Source organism: Phascolarctos cinereus, unplaced genomic scaffold, assembly GCF_003287225.1.
Source record: "Phascolarctos cinereus isolate Bilbo 61053 unplaced genomic scaffold, phaCin_HiC Scaffold_7;HRSCAF=346, whole genome shotgun sequence".
Classification (NCBI taxonomy): Eukaryota; Metazoa; Chordata; class Mammalia; order Diprotodontia; family Phascolarctidae; genus Phascolarctos; species Phascolarctos cinereus.
Genome location: NW_027556180.1, coordinates 132,553,399 through 132,565,110, shown reverse-complemented (window position 1 = coordinate 132,565,110; position 11,712 = coordinate 132,553,399). Strand labels below are relative to the sequence as shown.

General features: G+C 33.9%; 1 pseudogene; it reads left to right on the top strand.

The window, feature by feature from the left end:
• The first annotated feature begins 5,734 nt into the window (after window positions 1–5,734).
• On the top strand, window positions 5,735–6,407 carry LOC110223560 (small ribosomal subunit protein RACK1 pseudogene; annotated as a pseudogene).
• The last annotated feature ends 5,305 nt before the right edge of the window (window positions 6,408–11,712 follow it).

Here is an 11,712-nt window from a genome sequence, read left to right as displayed (position 1 = left end):
ATTACTTTCTCTTTATGCAAATAAAGGCAGATCTAAATATTTGGAAAAAGATTAATTGCTCATAGATAAACTGAGTAAATATAATAAAATTGACACTACTTCATAAATTAATTTACTTATTCATTTTCACAGAAATCAAACTATGAAATGATTACTTTTTTGAGGTAGAAAAATTTGTCACATAACAAAATTCATACAAAATTAATGATCAAAAAAGAAAAAAAAATTCAAGATTCTCTATGGAATTGATGAAAAACTTTGGGAATGAGGAGATTCTAAGCAATATCAGATGTTAAACTATGCTACAAAGAAATTATCATCTAAACAATTGTATACTGGTTAATAGAGAGGTCAATGGGTGGAAAAAAAAATTAGTCACACAATATTCACACAGAAGCCTGCTGTTTGATAAACCCAAATGTCCCAGCTATCGGAATAAAAAAAAAATCACTGCTTGAAAAACATTATTGTGAAAACTAGGAATGCAAGAAACTGGTATGGGAGAATCAAGATATAAATCAGCATTTCACAACATGTTCAAAGCTAAGTTCCAAATAGATAGTTGACTCAGACATAAAGGGAGACATGACTTAGACATCAAGGGAGATGTCAACAACAACAATAGTAATGACAAATAGGGGAGCAAGAAAGAATACATTTATGATATCTATGAAAAGAAGATCCCATGACCAAACAAGAGATAATGATGATCACACAAGGTAACATTAACAATTCTGATTACAGATTTTTTTAAATGAACAAACAAAACCAATATAGCTAAAATTACAAGGGAAAAAGATATATGGTGGAAAAAAAATCTTTGTTTTCCTACATTACTAAATAGATAAAAGATAATATGTATTGAATAGTTAGTCATAAAAAATTACTTATTGTTTTTGATCAATATTCACATTTTGATAAAATATTTAATAAATACTTTTTTTAAAGGAGGTGGCAAAGTAGATGTAGTGCTGGACTCGGAATCAAGGATTCTTGAGTTAAAACCCACACTCAGACACTTTGTAGCCTTAGGCAAGTCACTGAATGTATGTTTGACTGAATTAAATCATCTATAGAAGGAGAATAATACGAATACCTACATCTCAGGGTTATTGTGGTGATCAAATGAGATATCATCTGTAAAGAGACAACTGAGTTCTGATCCCATGTCTAATACTTTTCATTCTCCTCAACAAATAAACTTAATGTTTCTCGATTTCCTCATTTGTGAAATGACAGTTAACAATTTTAATATTTACTTTGTAGACATATCATAAGGATTAAATGAGCTAATGTAATTAAAGCATATGGTAAAGCTTAATATACTTTTTTCTGCCTAAGTAAGTTTTTATATAAAACATAGTCATGACATCATATGCAGCATTAAAATAACTTGAATTGAACTGTCAGTTCAAAGTTTGAATATGTAAAATTAAAATCAACTTAGTTTGAATCATTGCTCACTCTTTTTTTAATTTGAGGTGAGGGATTCATCCATTTCCTATTTTTGCTTTCAGAGTCTTTTAAAATAAAGGTTATCAAATGCAACATATATGAATCAGAGATTATTGTTTTTTAATTAAATTAATTTTTATTCCATTTTAATTTTCAAACTGTCTCCCTCCCTCTGTACATCCCCACCTTTCACTAGAGAAAGCCCACATTTCACACACACACACACACACACACACACACACACACACTAATGTATATGTGTATGTATATGTATATGTTGTATATATCCATACATAAAAATAAATCATACTATGCAACTTCTCTTTTTCAGTGCTTTCTCTGGAAGTGGATAGCATCTTCCTTTATAGGCTCTTTATAGTTGATACTATGTTCTCTTGTTTCTCTTCATTTCACTCTTCATTATTTCATGTAAATCATTCCATGTTTTTTTTAAATCAACCTGATCATCATTTTTTTCATAAAACAGAAGTATTCCATCACTGAGAAATTATTTTAAATAAAATAGTAAGCACAATCTTCACATTGCATGTTATAAAGATTAAAATTTTCCATAGAAATTGAACAGCTTCATTTTTATACAATTTAAATCATGGCAATATCATAGAATCTCATTTTTTTTCCTGAGTTACATTGAAAGAACTTCATGGTATTGCCAACAACAATATCAACTGATATTTTTAACCAAGTCTGCTGCTAGCACATTTGGTGCTATAATTGCTTGGAATCAAACCTGGTGAATTTAAACCTGAAGTCAATTAATAGATGATGTGTTCCACCGGACACAGTTGTAATGTTTTCCATGTGATCTACATTTTGAAGTAATTGGTCCCAGAAGGGTTGCAAAAATTTTCAAAAAATTATAAAATTTAGGTCCTAAGTTTAAAGGGAGAATAAATAACTCAAATGATATTCTTATGCAAGAGAAATGTTTCGCTCTCTGTGATGTGATCTATAGGGAAAGGGGAATTCAAAGATTTTCTGAGAATCTGCATCTCCCTCTGGAGCAGACATTTCATAGTTACATACCTTCTTCAGATGTAATTCTTTCCTTAATTTTGTCATGAAGTTTCACTAATTTCTGTCTTTTACTTCTATTTGTCTACTTGTTTGGTATTTATTTTCCTATTAAATTTTGAATTACATGAGGACAGATTTTTTTCTTTATTCTCTGCCCAGCACAGATCAAAATCCATTGCACACAATAGAAACCTTAAATGTTTGTTGAATTCTATTCATAACAGAATGAGCATTACCTATTAAGGAAATAGAAGCAAAGAAAATATTTAGGTTTGAACAATGATGGATGTGGTGTCACTTGAATTCACAAGGAAAAGTAGGCTTATTTAGCAAATCGACAAGTATTTATCAAATGCATTCAATGTACATGGCACTGTGCCAAGCTCTGTAAATCTTTAGACAAAAACCAGTTGCTCTCTGGTCTTAAGGAATGTAAATTATAATGGGGAAGAATTGTCAATGGAAATATAGGAGAATCTTTAGAACATAGAGATCATTTTCAGATGGGAAAAACAGGAAAGTTTTTGTTTTCAAAATACTGACATCATTTTTTTTTACATCACTTATATTATTCCATAGAGATCCCTTTTCTTTTCTTCCAGAGAGCCATTCCTTGTACAGATATCCATATAAAAAATTGGGGGAAAATAAACAAACATACTTAAACAAAACTAAAGAATGCACCAAACCAGTCATTAACAATAGTTTCTCAACTTTGGCAAAGAGGAGAGAGGGATTTTCTTGATTATATATCTTCTTTTTGGTCAATTTTGTTTATAATTTTACTGCATTAAGTTTTTATTGTTTTGCTATTTTTTATTTATATTATTATAACCACTATGTATATATTATTCTTGGAGTGGTTTTACTTTCATTCACTTTTCATTAAATTTTTATAGAAATCTTCAGGGAAGTTGTCATATAGTGGTAGTGCAAGATTTTAATAGGAAGAGATGAAGAGGAAGCAAACTCAAGGCAAAAGCAACAGTCTATCAGTTAACATGGAGGAATGAAAAGGCAGGATATGATAAGGAATAAGCTAGCAATCAAGTTTGCCTGGAATATTCTATGAATTGGAGAAAGTTGCCTAGGAAAGGCTAAACAATAAATTTGTAACTGCTGCATTGTAAAAGACATTTGCTGTCTAGTTAACAAGTTTTTATTTTATTCTTTAGACAAGAGGGAACACTGAAGATTTCCCATTGGAGGAATAACACAAAGAAACATGCCTTAATTCAATTAAACAAATATTTGATCTTTACAAAGTGCAAGATAACTTACTAAGTACTGGGTATACAAAGATAAAATATTACATAATGCCTGTTCTCCAATACTTTCAATTCTACCGGTCACAAGCTGTGTGAAGGATTCACTAGAGATAGATGAAACTATAGTCTGGGAGACAAGTTCAGAAAGTATTACATCTAGTTTAGATATAATAAGTGTCAGAATTATGATCAGTGTAGTCTAAATGAATATAGCAGTCATAAAAAAAATAGAATAAAAAAATTGTGTAGTGACAATAAACTTAATAGTCATTTGGCCAAACCATGCTCAGAAAACAATCCCTACTGCAACAAACCCAATATAAGATCACCTAACCTCTATAGGAAGATGTGTAAGAAAGGAGAACTCAATACCTTCAGGGTTACCCTATTCTGCTTTTGGATAGATCTTACATAAATCCTCCTTTTGTAGGAAATCTAAATTCACCTTCTTTTTAACTTTCATCCATTTCTTTGGATTTTCTTCTCTGTAGCTAAGCACAATAAGTCTAATTGCTCTTCTACATGAAAGCTTTTTAAATGTTTGCAGACAGTTAGACTCCCTTTTTTTCAGGCTTAATATTCCTCGTTCCTCCAAGCTATCCTTTTGTAGACTCAGAGACCTTCAAAATCTGGTTTGCCCTTTTCTTGGTATAACTTCTCTAACTTGGCAATGTATTTTCTAGACTGTCGTGCCCAGGACTAAATAATATTTCATATGTGGGTTGACCAAGACACAGTGCAATTAAAATATTATACTCTATTTTCTGGAAACTACTCTTAAAAAAATAAGTATAAAGAGTCAGAAAAACCTCAGTTCAAATCCTGCCTCAAGATACTAGCTGCCTGACTTTGGGCAAGTTACTTAATCTCTGTTTGCCTTGAGTGCAGATAAGTGATTTAGATAGAGTGCTGGGTTTGAATTCATGAAGACTTGAGTTCAAATTTGGCCTCAGACACTCAATAACTACATGACCCTGTAAGTCACTTAACCTCTGCTTGCCTTAATTCACTGGAAAAGGAAATGGCAAACCACTCCAGTATCTTTGCCAAGAAAACCCCATACCAGGTCACAAATTGTAAGATACAACTGAACTACAATACTTCTTTTAATGAAGCTTTAGATTACATTAGCTTATTTTGTTGCCATGACATTTCTGCTTTGCAATATGCCTAACTATCTTCAAAGCTTACCCATTTTCCAAATTTCTATATCCTACAAGAATTTCCTCTTCATTCACCATTTTATAGTGCTTCTCTTTAGAAAATAACATTTCTTATGCATTTTACCTTTTATATGTTAATCCCTCCCCTTATACTCCACCCCCAACACATTGGAAATAGAATATAAGCTCCTCAAGGCCTGGAACTGGTTATTTTTTTTTGTATTTGTGTCTCAAGTGCTTAGCTCAGTATCTTGTACTTCGGAGATAATTAAAATTTGTTCCAATAATTTTAAACAGCACAGTCAAGTACAGAACCCTGGGGAGTTCAGTGGAGAACTCTTTTAAAGTTAACGTCAGTTAGTAGTCTTTGAGTTTAGCCATTCAAAGAATTCCCAATTAATCTAATTATACTAATTGTACTGTATTCTATCTAAACTACCCAACATTTCTCCATTTTTCCAAATGAATGAGATACCTTATTAAATGTTCTACTTAAGTTGATATAATAGTTGTACATCACTTCATGGAACTGATAATTAAGGACCCTGTCCACAAATGGAAATTCATCTAATTTAATATGACCCGTTATTGATCATCTGAACTTTGTTTCCTTCTCAGGATTTGGCCATCTGTATGTTTATGTCTATATGACACTGTGGAAGTCATTTCCTCATCTGCAAAATGGGTATAATAATAACACCTAGCTTTTCTTGCTGGGCTCCTGGTGTGAAGGAGAGCTGGCTGGTCTCTCTCTTCATGCAATCTGGATCCATCCTTTCTTCTGGAGCAATCCAACGAGGTCTCATCATCATGCCTGAACAGATGACCCTTTGGGATACTCTTAAAGGCCACAATGGCTGGGTGATCCAGATCACCACCACTCCCCAGTTCCCAGACATGATCCTGTCAGCCTCCAGAGATAAGACCATTATCATGTGGAAGCTTACTAGAGATGAAACAAATTATGGAATCCCCAGTGTATCCTCAGAGGTCACTCACATTTTGTTAGTGATGTGGTCATTTCCTCTGATGGCCAGTTTGTACTCTCAGGCTCCTGGGATGGCATACTAAGACTGTGGGATCTCACAACTGGCACCACCACCAGGCCCTTTGTTGGTCACACCAAGGATGTGCTGAGTATAGCCTTCTCTTCAGACCACAGCCAAATTGTCTCTGGTTCCCAGGATAAGACTATCAAGCTGTGGAACACCCTGGGTGTTTGCAAATACACTATACAGGCTGAAAGCCTCTCAAAGTGGGTGTCTTGTGTCCATTTTTCACTCAATAGCAGCAACCCATTATTATCTTCTGTGTTTGGGACAAGCTGGTCAAAGTCTGGAAATTGGTCAACTGCAAACTGAAGACAAGCGTCAAAGCCAGCATCAAGGTCTGGGACCTAGAGGGCAAAATCTTTGTGGAAGAGCTTAAGCAAGAAGTGGTCAGCACCAGCAGAAGGCTGAGCTTCCCCAGTGCACTTTCTTAGCCTAGTCTGCTGATGGCCAGACTCTATTTGTTGGATACGCAGACAACTTGGCATGGATGTTGCAAGTTACCATGGGCACCAGGTAAAGGGGTCAACCATAACTTAGCTTGTGAAATAAAGACCTTAATTTCTGCCTTTTGAAAAAATGAAGTTGTATTTTTTTGGATTGGTTGATCTGTTTTCTCAACTGATCCTCTGAAGACACTTCTGGTACTTCCCCATATCTCCCTGACAAGAGAAGACTTTTTTTTTTCAGTCTAAAAGCTGCCAAATGAATTTTGAGGATGGATTCTTAAGACCAAAAAAGATTGGGCTTACTGAGGAACATAGACATTTGGGGCAGATTCATTGGTTACTTAAAGCCATGGGAATAGAAAAAAAGAAGTAAAGACTCATTTTTGGAGTATTTGGGATGTGATCATCTCAATGGAAGGCATGCTTAATTAGCTGTCATACAGTGGCTCTCATCTGATCTAGCATCAAACCTAGACTTTATTTTTATTCTGAATGTAAGATAAAGCGGCCATTTCTACAGTCATTAAGAACAGGAAAATGGCTGTAAATTAAACTGTAGACCTTTAACTTCTTGTTAAAACTGTATCCTTTGAATATTGCTATTAGAGGAGTGACTTTCTTGCTCATAATCAGATTTTTCAGAGATAATTGAATCAAAGATTTTTCCTCCCAATCAAATTTTCTAATTTGCTTAGCTTGTCGTGATATATTTTCTTTTATCCATTATTTTGTGTATTCTATACATTTACTTTTATTTAGTTTGTGTTCTCAATTAAATTTTGGGCTCTAAGCTACTCTTGCATACCAAGCTACAAAAAAAAAAATCTACCTAATTTTTCTGGGTATCCATTTTGTCATATGTAGAAGAAATAAATAAATAACTCTTTCCACACTTAAAAGAAAAATAATATCTAACTTTCAGAGTTGTTGTGAGAATGAAATGAGATAACACTTGAAAGTAGCCGACACACTTTAAAAGAGCTATATAAATGCTAGCTATTATTAATATTATTAATACTATTCATTGGCCCAAGTTTATACATGTTATTCTGTTTAAAAAAAAACTATGGCCATGGGTCATTTTCTAATTCTGCAAAAATTTTTTTATTCTACACAATATTTTAAATACTGTTAATTCATCAATCACTGCTGGCAGTTTTTTTAAAAAAAAATTCCTGAGGATAGACAGTTATCTCTTCTATATTGCAACTTTCCCCATCACCATTTCAATATATTGTAGTTTGGCAAAATAAAGGAGAATTTTTGGAGAGTTTTGCAGAAGCCACAGATGACATGTGAAGACAAGCAGATGACACAGCGCCTATGACCAAATACTTGATCCAAATTTTACAAAAAGGTATTGTAAACTCCCCACGAAAGAAAAAGAAAAATAAATCAGACTTTTCTGGTATGAAGGAAGGGTTAAAAAAATTTTTACTAAAATTTTCCAGATCAAAGGGGTACTGCCTCCAACCCCTGGATATAAAAGGGACAACTGCATTTCATTTGTATTAGGCAATTTGTATTCATCAGGGTCTGCTTGGTACTCCCTTATCTTTCTATTTGCATTGGATTTAGATTCCCTTAATTAGCATTTTGTTTTTCTTGTTCTGCTGACTCTAATCCAAAAGTAATTCTGTATTGTGGGGAAAAGAGAGACAAAATAAGCATTGCTATTCTCTCCCTCTCCATCCTTTTTCTATTATCATTTGTCTTCACCTCATCCACCCTAAGCAATAGTCCTATCTCTTCTTTGGTTCTTTTCTTCCTCACAATATAACTTTAAAAGATTACTTTGGTGAGCTTTATTTTAGCACTCCAGATACTACTCACCAGAATTATTTCCCTTTGTGTCTTCCCAATTTGATTCTTCAGAGGGAAGCTCCCATCTTTTTAGGGCTAACTTCACCAGTTGAATTTTAGTGTATGTGATCTTTGACTTTATTTTAGAAAAAAAAAAATCTTCATAAGAAGTAGACTCAAACCCAGGAACTCTGTTCCTAAATGAAGAATTAACAGTTGTTGATTGAATAATTGGTTGATTGATTGAACGAATGAATGACATATCTCCTAAGTATCTACTCTGTGTAGAGCAGTAAACTGACAATAAAGAAGATCTAAAATTGCACTAACCTAGCACTTTCTGGAGTAGATAAAATATTTTGTTTAGACAAAACTGGTCACTTTTTTCAAGAATGTTGGAATTTTCTAGCTGAATTGTAAAGATAGAAACTGTTAATATTTTAGGATATTTAGTGTAAGATTCTTTACTATTATAGGAAATATATTTTCCAAATCATTTACCATATTAAATATTGCTTGGATGACATAAAATTTGATTTAAAAATAATAAAGTCTCTTGAGACTCAAAATTATTTTATTAATTTATTATAGTGATGATGTTATATGTATCTCGTGGCATCAACAATGATATAAATTTTAAGAAAATGTTTTTAAAAGTTTTGATATATTTTAAATGGATGTACAGAGATAACAAATTCTGGATGAAATATTAAAATAGTTAAGTTTTCCAGTGTTATAGCACTATATTTTCAGTCATTAGAATGAGTCCCCTTTATTTCATAAAATAAGTGATCATATCAGATACTAAAACTTATAGTTGTTTATCACTCTTTCAGCCAACAGTTAGTCAAATTACCTTAAGTAACCCTGGGAAGAGTTCCATTCTTATTGTCAGAAGAGAATGCAAAGAAATCAAAAGCAAAGAATGCAATTTGTGTAATGAACACCACCACCACCACTAACAACAAAATATTCCTTTTTAATTTTAATAGCCTCTTCCTTCCACTTATCGTTTCCAATTTTTGTTACTGTAGGGAGACAGAGATTTTTCATTGGTAAAAATGCAGCACCAAATTAATCAGATATTTCTTCTGATATGTTAGTAATAAGGACAGGGCAAGGTGGATGGGGATTCTCAGAGCTTTCCCAGAAGCCAGCCTCCTGATCTAAAGTTCTTCACAAGGACATTATTGATAATAAGATTGCATTGAGTCTTATCCTGGTCAAACTCCAACCCAGGCTTGAATTGATTTAATCTGCTCAGGCTTGGATGGAGACAGATTCTTCTGCCTAGATAGCCCAAGGCTGAGAGTGGTCTGGTTGGAGGGTGGTCAACAGGTATTTCCTCAGTCCAGAGATAGAATGATGGTGGGATGATATTATCCCCTGTTGAAAATATATCATACTAGGATTATGTGACCTAATTCGCTTACTCAACATCCTTATTTTAATATACCCCAACCCCCAGTGTGTTGACCAATCAGAGTTGATTGGCACCTCTTGGGAACACCTACTTTTCAAAAAGCATATAATTCTCTACCCCCAACACCAAATTAACCAGTTCTGGACTGGATCCCTTAACGGGACCCAGTTCTGGACTGTAACTCTATGCAATGCATGCCACCAGCTTGTGAGAGAAATAAAATGTGGACAACACAATCTAATCCATCTGTCTCTTTCTTCGAACAAACTCTGTCTTGGGGATCTTCAGGAACAATTGCATCACTTCCTTAGCTTGGCTTTATTCTGGCTGAAATTCACTAGCACCTGAAATCAGAGTATGCTGGAAATATCTAACCTTGAATTAAGAAGTTATTAGTAACAGAGGACTTTACTCTCCACCTAGTTATAAGGGACTGAATTTAAAATATACAAAGAAACAAAACATTATCTTTGTCCGTGAGTACTTGATCTTAACTAATTGAATGTGGTGGCTATAATTTCAGAGCTATAATTCTGCCCTTATCAGGTTTTATTCACTTTAATCCAGACACTAAGAAAATTTGGTTAGTCCTGAAGAAATTCTAATGAAAGACAAATGAAATTAGATTGTGTGCATATTTTTAATTTTTCTGAAGCTGGTGACACACATGCATTGCATGAGAGTTGCAGTCCAGAACTAGGCCCCCCTAAGGGAGCCATTCCAGAACTGGTTCTATTTTGGGGTTAGGGGTAGAGAGTTGCCTTTTGAAGAGTAGATATTCAGCTCTGATAAGTCAACACACTGAGAAGAGAGGATATTAAAATGAGAGTCTTTGGGATATGTGACTTTGATGTCTCTTTTTCCAAGATTAAGTGACCAATTTCCATATCAACGTTTTCCCAGACCTGTCTGAGCAACATAATGAGCAGGAATACACTAATTTATATTAGGTCTTAATGTCCTTCTGAGGAAGAAACTGAACTTTAGAAAAAAGGGGATGGGGGAAGCTCTGAGTCTCCATGATAACAATTACTAAGCCAAATCATTTTTTCACAAAATGAAAGAAGAAGCCAGTACAAATAAGCAGAGCCCCAGAGGAGCTACATGCACAGCAGTCATCATGATATCAACAGACATTGACAGCTCTTATAGAATAATACCCCACTTCCAGGTTGGGGAAAAGAGTGCGGTGGAGATGGAGGGGAGGGAAACAAATTTGGAGCAGAATAATAGTATCCCAAGAAGACATTTGTGATCCTATAGCCTCAAATATATGTAACCCTTCTACATATTTTTCAAGACCACATTTACCCTATTAATTTGCTCCATACTCATGATCCTTTGGTTCATCCTCTTTCTAGTCACAATGTATGTTTTTGTAAGAGCTGAAGTGTAAATCTTCTTGTTAAGTTTATTATTATTATTATTTTATTATTTTAATTCAAAGTAATTGTGGACTATAATTGTCCAGCAAAAATGTAAGCTTATTGATGTAGGCTTGCACGCTCTGGGTTTGAGTTGATGTGGATGTAGATACCTTGTTACTGGCTTAATCTAGTAGCTAATCTAGGGGAGCCTTATATGTATTAAACGTTTGCATTAGACAGCACAAAATTGTGGATTTGGAGAACTAAACTTTTCAGCTAGCAAAAGAGTCAAGTCTAAACAGAGGCAACTAAACATATAATAATTAATGGAATATTTATTTTAAAACCAATGGAAAGAGAGCTTTGAATATTAGTTAAAGTACAGGCCCCAGAGTCGGGACAACTGAGACTCAGGCCCCACATCTGATCTGTATTAAACCTGGAATAAGTTTATCACCCTCTTGGTACCCTAGAAAATTCTCTAATACTATGAGTTAAGATGCATAGCTGAATTTAGAGTGGAAAGATATGGGATTGGATTTTAGCTCTTCTACCTCTGGATTATGAGTATTCGTTAAAGTCATTTGACCACGTTTGTCATCTGTAAAATTGAACGCTGTGTGAGATTATTGGTGTCAAATTAAAATAGAAATAGAACCATTCATAAGGATCATTTCTGGGTACATTTTGACATAGA